The 11,364-nt window shown below is 39.5% G+C and overlaps 1 long non-coding RNA gene across 1 annotated transcript; it reads right to left on the minus strand.

Moving 5' to 3' along the window:
* Positions 1–1,030: 1,030 nt before the first annotated feature.
* On the minus strand, positions 1,031–7,446 carry LOC141103504 (uncharacterized). The gene is made up of 2 exons (XR_012235331.1): positions 6,428–7,446; positions 1,031–3,181 (listed from the first exon to the last, which is right to left on the minus strand). It is a non-coding gene; the product is annotated as an uncharacterized lncRNA (long non-coding RNA).
* Positions 7,447–11,364: the final 3,918 nt, after the last annotated feature.

The following is an 11,364-nucleotide window of genomic DNA, read 5'->3' on the forward strand; positions in this document are numbered from 1 at the left end:
AGGTGCTTTGGGGGGGGGGGCGCAGGGCGCCCCCCTCCCCCAAAGCACCCACCCCCCATGTTGAGGGCATGCGGCCTGGTACGGTTCAGGAGGGGGGGGGCGCTCGCTCGTCCCCACCCCCTTTCCTGACCGGCCAGGCTGCGTGCTCGGATCGGGGTCTGGTATGGATTCTAGGGGGACCCCACGCCGTTTTTTCGGCGTAGCGGGGTTCCCCTTTATAATCCATACCAGACCTAAGGGCCTGGTATGCCCCGCGCTCGCCGCAATAGGAAGATTTGTTTTTCCTATTGCAGCGAGCGCGAGATGCAATACCATCCCCTCGTGTCGTATTTGGTCTGTCGGACCAGCCTACACACGAGCGGGCTTTCCGTCGGACCAGCACACACACGAGCGGACTTTCCGCCCGAAACTGAGTCCGACGGAAAGATTTGAAACTTTCTTCAAATCTAGGTCCGGCGGGCTTTTGGGAAGAAGTCCGCCGGAAAAGTCCGCCGCCGCCCACACACGGGCGGATTGTCCGGCACACTCTGGTCCGCCGGACCAAGTATGCCGGAAAGTCCGACCGTGTGTACGCGGCATTACATCATGGACCGCACATCAAGTTATTATCAAAAACCTTAAAATTTCATTTTTGTAGAAGAACTTCTTATGTATTCCATCCATCTTGGCTTTGTTAAATATTATGGCAGCTTTATTCAAAATAACAACCTCATCTTAATCTTTTTTTCTCTCAATAAGGGCTTATTGTATAAATGTAAAATTACAAACTTGTTATCTTAATCTAAACTAATCCCATTTTTACAAATTTCCCCAATAACCTGGATTTCATTTCCAACCAAAGGTTGTCTAAACCAGTTTCAATATATCTATATTATTAATAAAATTGTTAAACTCATATTTGTTGGGGTACATGTATGTTCTAAAAGCAAGTGAACCCTCGTCTGATATCCTGATTAGAGTGTACCTCAAAAACCCATTCAGATCTGGAGATCATTCCGACAAGAAATTATGACACACACAAGGCATGCAATTCAGAAATGATCCAATCCTTTACTTCCCTATTTTCACTTATATAACCAACATGACATCACAACAAAAGTCCAACCCCTTCATTAATATATGCTAAATTTACAGACATACAACTAACCAAAAATAGAACATAATTTCTTCATACAGAAACTGTCCATAAGAAAGGACTTCATGCGTCATTTCGGGGAAATCATATGATTTACAAGAATTTGAAACTAACTTTTGATAGACGTCACATATACATATTATTCTAAGATGGATACATATTTTTATAGCTAAAATGGTGGACAGCAAGCTAAAATATCCTTACAATCCCCTCTTTGATCACACATGTATATATATATATATATATATATATGTATGATCTCACTTCCTTATCATGGTGGTATTCTCAGCCCACTTCTGATGATACATACTGAGATACGTTTTATTGGGAGATGAGGGATCTAAAATGCGAGTGGCTCTATTAATAAGGCACATAATAAGCTTACACACAAGATAAAGGAAAAGGAAAAAGAACACAACAATGGTTAGAATTATGGCAATATCCCTTATCCAAGAGGATATCCCTCCAAATCCAAAATCAACATTTCCAAAAGGACTCAAAATCTGGGCTATATTGCGAGCCTCTTGTTGCAGCTTGGCCACCTCTTTTCTATGCTAAGCTATCACATCATAATAATCTGGTACCTCTATACTGGTATTATGTACCCAAGTACAACATTCATAATCCTCAGTCATTTCACATAATCCTGTAAGGGCTAAACTCATGCTTTCAATGGCTAAGTCATGCAATTCTAGTTGTTTTCTAATAGCCCTAGTTTCAACATTAAGTTTAGAAATGTCATCAGAGTTCTTTTCCATTATCTCATCAATAATTCCTAAATAATTATTCAACCTTTTCATCAAAACTATTCCCCATCCTGCCCAGGAAGGGAACCATGCCCAGGCCATATCCTTTTCAAGGAATAACTCTCTCTTGTTACGATGTTTTAATGGATACCTTGGGTGTATACTAGCCTCAAGTAAATGACTCCCATCACTATCACCTATCACCCCCATTATGGGCACCAGTGAGGCCAGGTAACACCAGCCCTGGACCTCTTGTGGAATCCAGGGATAACAAGTCTTTCCACAACAAACATAAGTGTGGTTACCAAACGAGAAGGGCGTATTCACAGCAGTCTCTTGATCTACTGCTGTAACTATTGCTAAAACCTGAAACAAATGCTGTACAGGTTTACTACTTTCATCTTCAGAGGCAAGAATCTTTTCAAAATCAGCCCGTACTCTGACCTCATCGTGGTGTGTTTGATATAAAGAACAAGACTTCCCACTAGGGGCATAGCAATTAGAAATATTCAAAACCGATTGACTACAGGTATGAGCATTTCTAGTAGAATTCCCTACACTAAAACACCAGGTAGGATTATGACTTCTGTTTGATGATGTGAAAAGAAATGGTGTCATTAGTTCTTCTGCTGACATTCAAAAGGTCAAGGGGAATCTTTCCTCTCAAAAGGGGAGTAATATTTAAAGGTATAGCCATTAGGGGTATCCTAACAGTGCTAGGGTGCAATTTGCCCCAAATCCAACATTTCTGAAATCCTGATTTCTGAACATAAGCATATTTAAATTTTAGCAAAAGCATTTTATCAGAAAAATTATCCTCAATGTCTCTCTTGTTTCTAACTTGTATCACTGTAATGTTCTCCTATGTATGTGTGTTTCCACAAATACTTTTAATGCCACCCAAATCTTCAGGATGGCAAATAGTGAAGATCCAAGTGGGTGGGAACACCATCAGGGTGATCAGGAACAGGAAGCAAAATGTTTTGCCAGAAGTCTGTAGTGAAATAAGCGAGGTCATCTTCTCTGGCCGGACCTGCTTTTCCAGGAACTCTTCCTTCATCTGCTTGGACTTCTGCTTGAGGGCCTCCTGTATTAAGGATCTCCTTCCTACTCTTGGGGCTTTGGGCAACCTTTTTCACTCGGTGGCATGGATCCCGGACTAGCAGTTTTCCACCAGGATAGCCGTTCTGATCACTGCAATCACCATAGTAGGAGGTCCAAAGGGATACTCTTGCTTCTTATTTCTGTTCAGCTGTTGGACCACCACGGTGTCTCCCTCCTTGAAGAGGTGAGTAGCTTCCTGTGAAGAAAAAAGAGAGGTGCGAGCAACATTTCTTTGACTGTATCCAATATTTCAACCAGTTTTCTTACATATTCTTCCTGTATTAAGTCTAAATCTTCCTTTTCTACCATTAAAGGTGCTCTGGCCTATGGGGTGGGGAAAAATCCACTCATCAAAACTTCAAAAAAAACTTATTTCTGCCAGGACTGCTGGGAGGACCCTTCTCCAGTTGGCAAAGGTTCCTCCTGTGGCCTTTCTTATCTTGTCTTTTATTTTTCTATTCATCCTTTCTACTATTCCTGAACTTGGAGGGTGGTAGGGAATGTGAAACTTCCATTCTATCTTGAGAGTTTTTACCAAGTCCTGGCAGACCCTGGCTATAAAAGCTGGACTATTTGAGAACATGTCCACATTTATCAAAAGATATTCCTGTCTTTTGCCTAGTTTGGGCCTGTATGTGAAATCAGCCGTGACTTGTATACCTGCGTGGCCTATTCCGTGGTACTGTGAATGCACTTGCTGTTGGTATACATGGTTTCCCCTCTTTGCAGAGAAGTCCAGACCTTGGATCTCTCTACACACCCTTTCCATTCCAGTCCCTTAACTCATAATTTGATGCATAATCCTGGAGATCTGCAAGTGACTTTTCAAAAGGGGATAGGACAGGTATCAGCATAACAATTTGGATGTCTGCTGTCTGTGAGATAGCAGCTTATTTAGCAGCAAGGTCAGCCAGACCTGCTCATTTCCCCTGGCTATCTCTGTCTGTTGGCCTATGTATGCTCTGCAGTGTACTATAGCCTAGAGCAAGAACCATCCACAAAAACATTCTGTGTGTCTGGTAGTGCTGTGGAAGATAAATCAGACCTGGGTGATGTGTCTTGGTGAATGAGGTTTATGCAGTCATATTATGGCACAACCTCATCCTGTTCTCCTTTTTAATCCTAAAAGAGCGTTTAAAATCACCTCATATCCGCTCAAACTCTGAGCAGACATGTGCTGTGTATGTACATTTTTCAACAAGATTGACACATTGTAAGTGATGTGAAGTGTGGCGTCATGTCCCAGAGTGAAAGAAGTGACCATCTCAACCACCATGGCACAAGACGCTTGAGCGCACCGGGACCATCTTTGAGAAAAGAACTACAGGGCACAGTCTCCCACTATATTCCTGGGCCAGTACTCCCGCCATGGTTCTGCAATTTTCCCTGGCAAACAAGTGAAACATTTTGCCATATTCAAGGAGGCCTGAGGCTCGGGCTGGTAACCATTATACATTTCAACATGGCAAAACATGGCAAAAACATTTAACATTTCATCAGACCATTTTACAGTATCAGACATTTCAGAGACATTGCTTCAAAAACATTGCTTGTCTCAATATATTGTCATTGAAAGAGCAGTCAGGTATCCATTGGCGGCAGTAACCAATCATACCTAGGAAGGTGAGCATGTCCTTCCTAATAAGTGGGCGGGGCAGACCCATTCAGAGCCGCGGCTCTTTTATGACTGACTCTTCTTTCTCCTTTTGTGAGCACAAATACTCAACTGTGTTTTTTTTTTTTTTGACAACATTGTAACTTTTCCTTAAACATTTTGTAACCACATACATGTAACCATTTCAATAAAGATAGGCTATCAGCTCGGCAGTCCTCCTCTGAAGAACTACAAATCAAAAAATCACCAACATACTACAACAGTACAGAACCATGAGGGGCAGTCCAGGGCCCAAGAGTGACTTGGAGTACAGTGGCCATGTCTCCTCATCTACAGGGATGAAAAAAAACATTCTTTAAATCAATCACAGTAAAATACTCTGCATCGCATGGTATGGCGGTAAGTATTGATGGCACATCATGCACTACTTGGGCAATTGGTACCACTAGGCTATTAATGTCCCTTAGGTCTTGTACAAACCTATAGTCACCGTTTGCCTTCTTTACTGGGAGTATTATAAGGCGAGACAATTTCCCTTAAGATTCCTTTCTTTAAGAAATCCTCTTTCTCTGTATGTAACTCCCTCTTTGTCCTTGCCCCCTTTCCTCTTTTTATAAAAGTTTCCCCTTTGATTTCCTAAGAAATCATTTTGATAATGTGTTGATACTGGTGTTTGTTTTGGGATGTCAAAGCATCCTGCTGCGTCTTTTTCAATCAAAGTTTTTTTTTTTTTTTCCAAGACAGACTTTAATAAGTCTGTATTTAAAGGACTGTGCATTTCATCATAAGTGTTAAATCCGGTATCTTGTGTAATGAAAGGAAAACTTTATATAACTAACTGCGTAGCTACTTCCTCTTTTTTCCTCCGTGCTTTCTGCTTGTTTTAAAACTACGTGTTTTGTATTCTAACCCTCTACGGCGTGCGCAGCCCCTACAGCTTTCAACTTCTGCGTTGTGGTATGTAAGATTTAACCCTTAATTTACCATCCCATGACTCTGCTAAACCCATCGTGGACAATGTATGGGCTAGGACACTATAGGGAGCCTCGGTCCAGCCGATCTCCACAACACATATATTTATTTATTTTTTCTTTCTAAACATTCTAATTAGATACTAAGTCTGTTTTTTCCTTTTTGCAGTATGCCAACAGGTTCAAACAGTGCCTTCAATTGCGGTAGTACTAATGCCGCAAACAATTCCCCACTATCTATTACAGTCAGTGAGATATTAGTACTTGAACCCTGTTGGCAAAAAGCCAAATGTCCAAATTTTGCACCTGACGTCCCATTTGCAAGAGATGTCAGTAGCAAAAAGAATTATTCAAATAGCATGTTTTAATCAAAAGTTATCCTCACCAATGTATGTATTACCTTAAAAAAGTGTTACTAACGCTCTACCCATATTTTAAATGGTAAAAACGTCCCTAATGTCACAATACTTCAAAGACCGGGGACAGACTTGATAAGTCTCCCCTGCTCTTCCAATAAGTGACATTACTCCCTGCACTGTCAATCCTTCTTAAAACACAAATTTGTGTAAACCAGTAATACAATCAGGACACTTTTGAAACCTTTTCTTTTTTTTTTTTTTACCCTAAGATGACACTGAACGTCTGATTACAGCAAGGCAAATAAAATATTTTTACTCACTGCATCAATGCCAGAATCATCCTGCCAACTATATATATATCTTATACTTTAGAGTCAAAGCATTTATATATAAATCATTAAAAGTCAGCATCAATACATCACCAAATATTGTAACATCACTCTACGTTTCATTATAATACAATGATAATACAATGCAGTGGAAAGGTGTCATCTTACCTTATGGCACCTAACAAATCCACACAGACAAACAGATGACCTTATTTTATCTACTTATTTTATCTCCTAAGCGAAAGAGTAGTGTTGGGGTACATGTATGTTCTAAAAGCAAGTGAACCCTCGTATGATATCCTGACTAGAGTGTTCCCCAAAAACCCATTCAGATCTGGAGATCATTCTGACAAGAAATTATGACACACACAAGGCATGCAATTCAGAAATGATCCAATCCTTTACTTCCCTATTTTCACTTATATAACCAACATGACATCACAACAAAAGTCCAACCCCTTCATTAATATATGCTAAATTTACAGACATACAACTGACCAAAAATAGAACATAATTTCTTCATACAGAAACTGTCAATAAGAAAGGACTTCATGCGTCATTTCGGGGAAATCATATGATTTACAAGAATTTGAAACTAACTTTTGATAGACGTCACATATACATATTATTCTAAGATGGATACATATTTTTATAGCTAAAATGGTGGACAGCAAGCTAAAATATCCTTACAATATTAGAAATTAATACTCATTATTACTGAATTTTACTTAATTTCCCTTTTTTAAATGCACTGTTTCCACTATCAAAGGATATTCAATTTGTGTAATACACGGTTAAATGTAACCTTCATTTTACCATGTTTGGAAAACAGATTCAAAATAATTGTGATCACATTCTTTACCATTAGATTTGTTAACCCGGCACATTTTGTTATAAATGTTTTGTCTAAAAAACTGGAATTGGCATGGTGTCCTTCCAGCTTATCACTGACCTCTCAGGGACATTCTTTCAGGAGAGCACAAAGGAGGGGGTCACATCTGCGTACATGACACACACAAGCAATAGAACTAAAGGTCCCAGCATTCGCACACACATACACCAATATCTCTCTCACTTTCTTTTAACTCTCATTAATATTTTCCTGTCTAAATTCTACTTTCTTTATTTTGTTCAGATATCTTTTATATCTAGCTTCTATGATCAGACGGGCAGCCAGAGTGCTCATCCCATCTTCCCTCTCTGACAAAATATAAAGTATTCTGTTTTAACTCTCATTTCTCTGTTTCTGACTCTAATAGTTATAGTGCCTGACCCCAAATTCATCCCACAACTTAACATGAAAATGTCCCTTTCTGTCTAGTGTTAATGTCACCCTTGATCCATCCTGCTCACATAGATAGCTGTTTCTCTAGCTGTTTGCTCTGCATGATTCTTAGTCCCTATGGCCTTTGGTAACCCAGTTACCCATTGTGGATCCCTGTCCACTCTAACCATTAATCTAGGGGCTCAGTATAGGCGGAACCGCACCTTTGGTTCATATGTAGCGCTCCTCTTGCGCTGGGCATTTTTGAGGGTCTCTTACCCTTCATTCCCTTACTTAATTCAATGCCCATAATGACTGGCCAGTCTTCTCTCTTCTCTACTTGTGCCTATACCCTCTTGCCTCTAAACTACTTTATCTAGCAGATTTACTACATATACCTGTGAACAGCACTATTCTTCCCTTCCTTATCTATAACACTCCAATGGACAATAGACAGGGACAACATAACATATAACCACCAATCAATACAGTTCGATTAAGGGGAGTAAAATAGGTACCCCTCATCCCGAAAATGCCTTACCGATCAAGGAAGTCTGATAACTCAAATGTAAGCAAAAGGCTTACCTCAGCCGGCTGATTATCAGAAATTCCTGGATCGTCTCAAACTCCTCGTTTCGGATACTCAGGGTCACCTGGAATCCCCTCCTAAGGCAAAGCTCGCCATGCTGACTCGGTTAAATTGATGATAGGCAACTCCTATCCTCATATTGATTAGTGGTTCCAAATTAATAATAACTACTGCAGTAGGGAACAGACACAAAAGATACGCTCAGCATCTTTCCAAATTACTGTTCTGCTTTATTATGACGCAATTTAAGGTTTTTATGCACATGATTACGTAGGTATCACATTAATATTACAATTGTAGATTTATCGTAACAAGGGGCGTTACATAGGCAGGCTTATTCTAATCAGGACTCGAAAGAATGTAAACATTTACTGAAAACATTATTAGTGCTGTGTGCACAGTGAGGGCAATGTGCAATACATACAAAATACAATACAGAACTTACAAATTTCCATTACAGAAGGAAGGGGGTGAAAGTGCCCAGTATTGAGGTGGTTAAAAACAACCACACCATCTTTTTCCAGAGCAGCCTGTATTTCTCCTGAGGTTACCTGTGGGTTTTTCTTTGTATCCCGAACAGTTCCTGTAGCAGTTGTGGCTGAAATCTTTCTTGATCTACCTGACCTTGGCTTGGTATCAAAAGAGCCCCTAATTTTCCACTTCTTAATAAGTGATTAAACAGTACTGACTGGCATATTCAAGGTTTTGGATATCTTTTTATATCCTTTTTCATCTTTGTAAAGTTTCATTACTTTGTTACGCAGGTCTTTTGACTGTTTTTTTTCTACCTCCTCATGGCTCAGTGTCTAGCCTGTTTAGTGCATCCATGTGAGAGCTAACCAACTCATTGACTATTTATACACAGACACTAGTTGTGATTTAAAAAGTCACAGATGTGGGAAATTAACCTTTAATTGCCATTTTAACCCGCGTGTGCCACCTTCTGTGTCTGTACCAAGGCCAAACATTCCAGGGTATGTAAACTTTTTATCAGGCCATTTGGGTGATTTCTTTTATCACTATGATTTAAAAAGGATCCAAAAAACTATGTGATAATAATTGTCTTCATGTGATTGCTAAAAGAAAAACTAAAAGTAAAAGACAGTTTTTTGGCATGATCAGTCATATTTTCAATATTAATGCCAAAATTTAACAATTTCTGTATGCAAACTTTTCAGCACAACTATACATGAAGAGGTTGTACACTAATAGAGACTGTATATTTCTATACTTGCCCATGACAAGATGGTGGGACAGAACATATTAGAGTAGAGTATTAATTTCAATGTCTTCATGTAGACCCCCAGGCGATAAACTGTCTAGATTTTAAATCAAATAATTTTCTCTCTCACATAAACATTTGTAATGTTCGGCTCTGGGAAAGCTGTTGGGGATAGCTTCTATAACCCAGACGCGTAATCCTAGGGAGGACTGGTTATGAAATTCTGTAATGTGTCTCGGAACACTATTTGTCAGAGCCTTTTTCTACAAGGCTCCGGGTCTCACCAAACCTACTATGTACTTGGAAGAACATGTAAATAAATCAGGTATCATGTATTGTTTCCCTTTGCATGTAAATTCTTTTTGTTTGTGTGTCACATGTTTGCACGCGAGGCACAAGGGTTTCCTACATTGGTACATCCCTTTGATGTTAAAAAAGTTAAAAGGGCACTGGCTGTGGGGTGTGAGGACTTTATTTTACTGGGTGCTATTTGAGCTTTTAAATGTTTTGCTCGTTTATAGGTAACTAGGGGTCGATAATTTAGTGCTTATTTCAAGTGAGGGTCTTCACTTATTATAGACCAATGTTTATGGAGAATCTTTTCCATCCTCCTAAATGGGGTATGAAACTGAGTAACATATCGCACTGGTTGTGAATTGTGAAGAGGCTTTTTGCCTCTCTGTCACACGTGACATCTTTATGGAGATAAAATTGGACCCATGCTCTGAACGTGCGCACCGCCCACTGACCCTGTACCCGGATGTGACATCATCTCCAAGTGTCCCGTGCATCGCTGAATACCACCAAGCCCACTGAAAGCACTGGGAGCCACCAGTGCGGCCAGATTGCTTACAGCTCCAGCAAGCCACAGACACCTGGCACCATCCCGGGACAGAGCGGATGCTCCACTATACAATGTTGGTTTCAATTGCTCGTTTGTGTGTATTTATACTATTATTTTAAATATTAAATTTTTATCATCGGTACACTTAGAAGGTGCTGCTTTTTGTTCCAATAAAAATCACTATAAAACACCTAGATAAATGGGGCAACGCGATCAATGTGGACAATGATCAGTATGTTCAAATGTGCATGAATATCCTACGGAATTGTGATTGGTACTGACCCATATCCAGTTCCCTTATCAAAAAATACATTAATCAATTTTATGAACTGGTTGATTTGGCTTTCCTTAATGGAGTGATCCCCAAAACCACCTGGGAATTCATATGCATATCACACCCCACAACCCCCATCTTTTATGCCCTGAACATATCGCCCCATTCAGTGACTTAGTCAAAACTGTTTTAACTATATTGATCTATAGCCTTATCCAGAGTGCGCCATATACTTTTCATTGTTTGTATGTAATTATGTTATAGAAGTTCATCTATGTGCAGCCTATTGGGCTCATTATTGTTATTCTGTAATTCTCGTCCATATAGTGTTATCATCACCCTAGGTCACTTGCTTTTGTGGTGATCATGGAATTCATACGAGACATTGAATCTGCTAAATACACTAATCTTGATGAGTTATATACACTTTTTCCTATTGTTTTTTCTAATACTTCCACATCAATTCCGAGATCCAAATATAGAATGACGTGCTAGATTTCGTAAAATAGAAGATGTAATTAATGCAACTAACCACCAGTGGTGGGACACGTTTTTCCTTGATCAATATCTGACATATAAAATTTCCCCAAGAGGTCTGAGAAACTTAAAACATGTTCATTTTTGGGTTCAGACCTAGCCCATGAGTCGTCCAATATATCAGAGTTTTGTACACAAAAATGGACTGACATTATTACCAAGAAAAGAAATATTCAATATATTTCTCTCCAAAATGAAAGACCTAATTGATGCTCTTAAATTACACACAACTTCTTTACCCACTTCTTGGTTCAGAAAACTTAAACTCAATACTAAATTCCAAGAAGATAGTCTAATCGGAATCAAATTACAAAAAATTTGTAGGGATTTTGATGATTATAATACCAACAGAGTCTTCTGTTGGAAGAAAATTAG

This window comes from Aquarana catesbeiana, linkage group LG07, assembly GCF_042186555.1.
Source record: "Aquarana catesbeiana isolate 2022-GZ linkage group LG07, ASM4218655v1, whole genome shotgun sequence".
Classification (NCBI taxonomy): domain Eukaryota; kingdom Metazoa; phylum Chordata; class Amphibia; order Anura; family Ranidae; genus Aquarana; species Aquarana catesbeiana.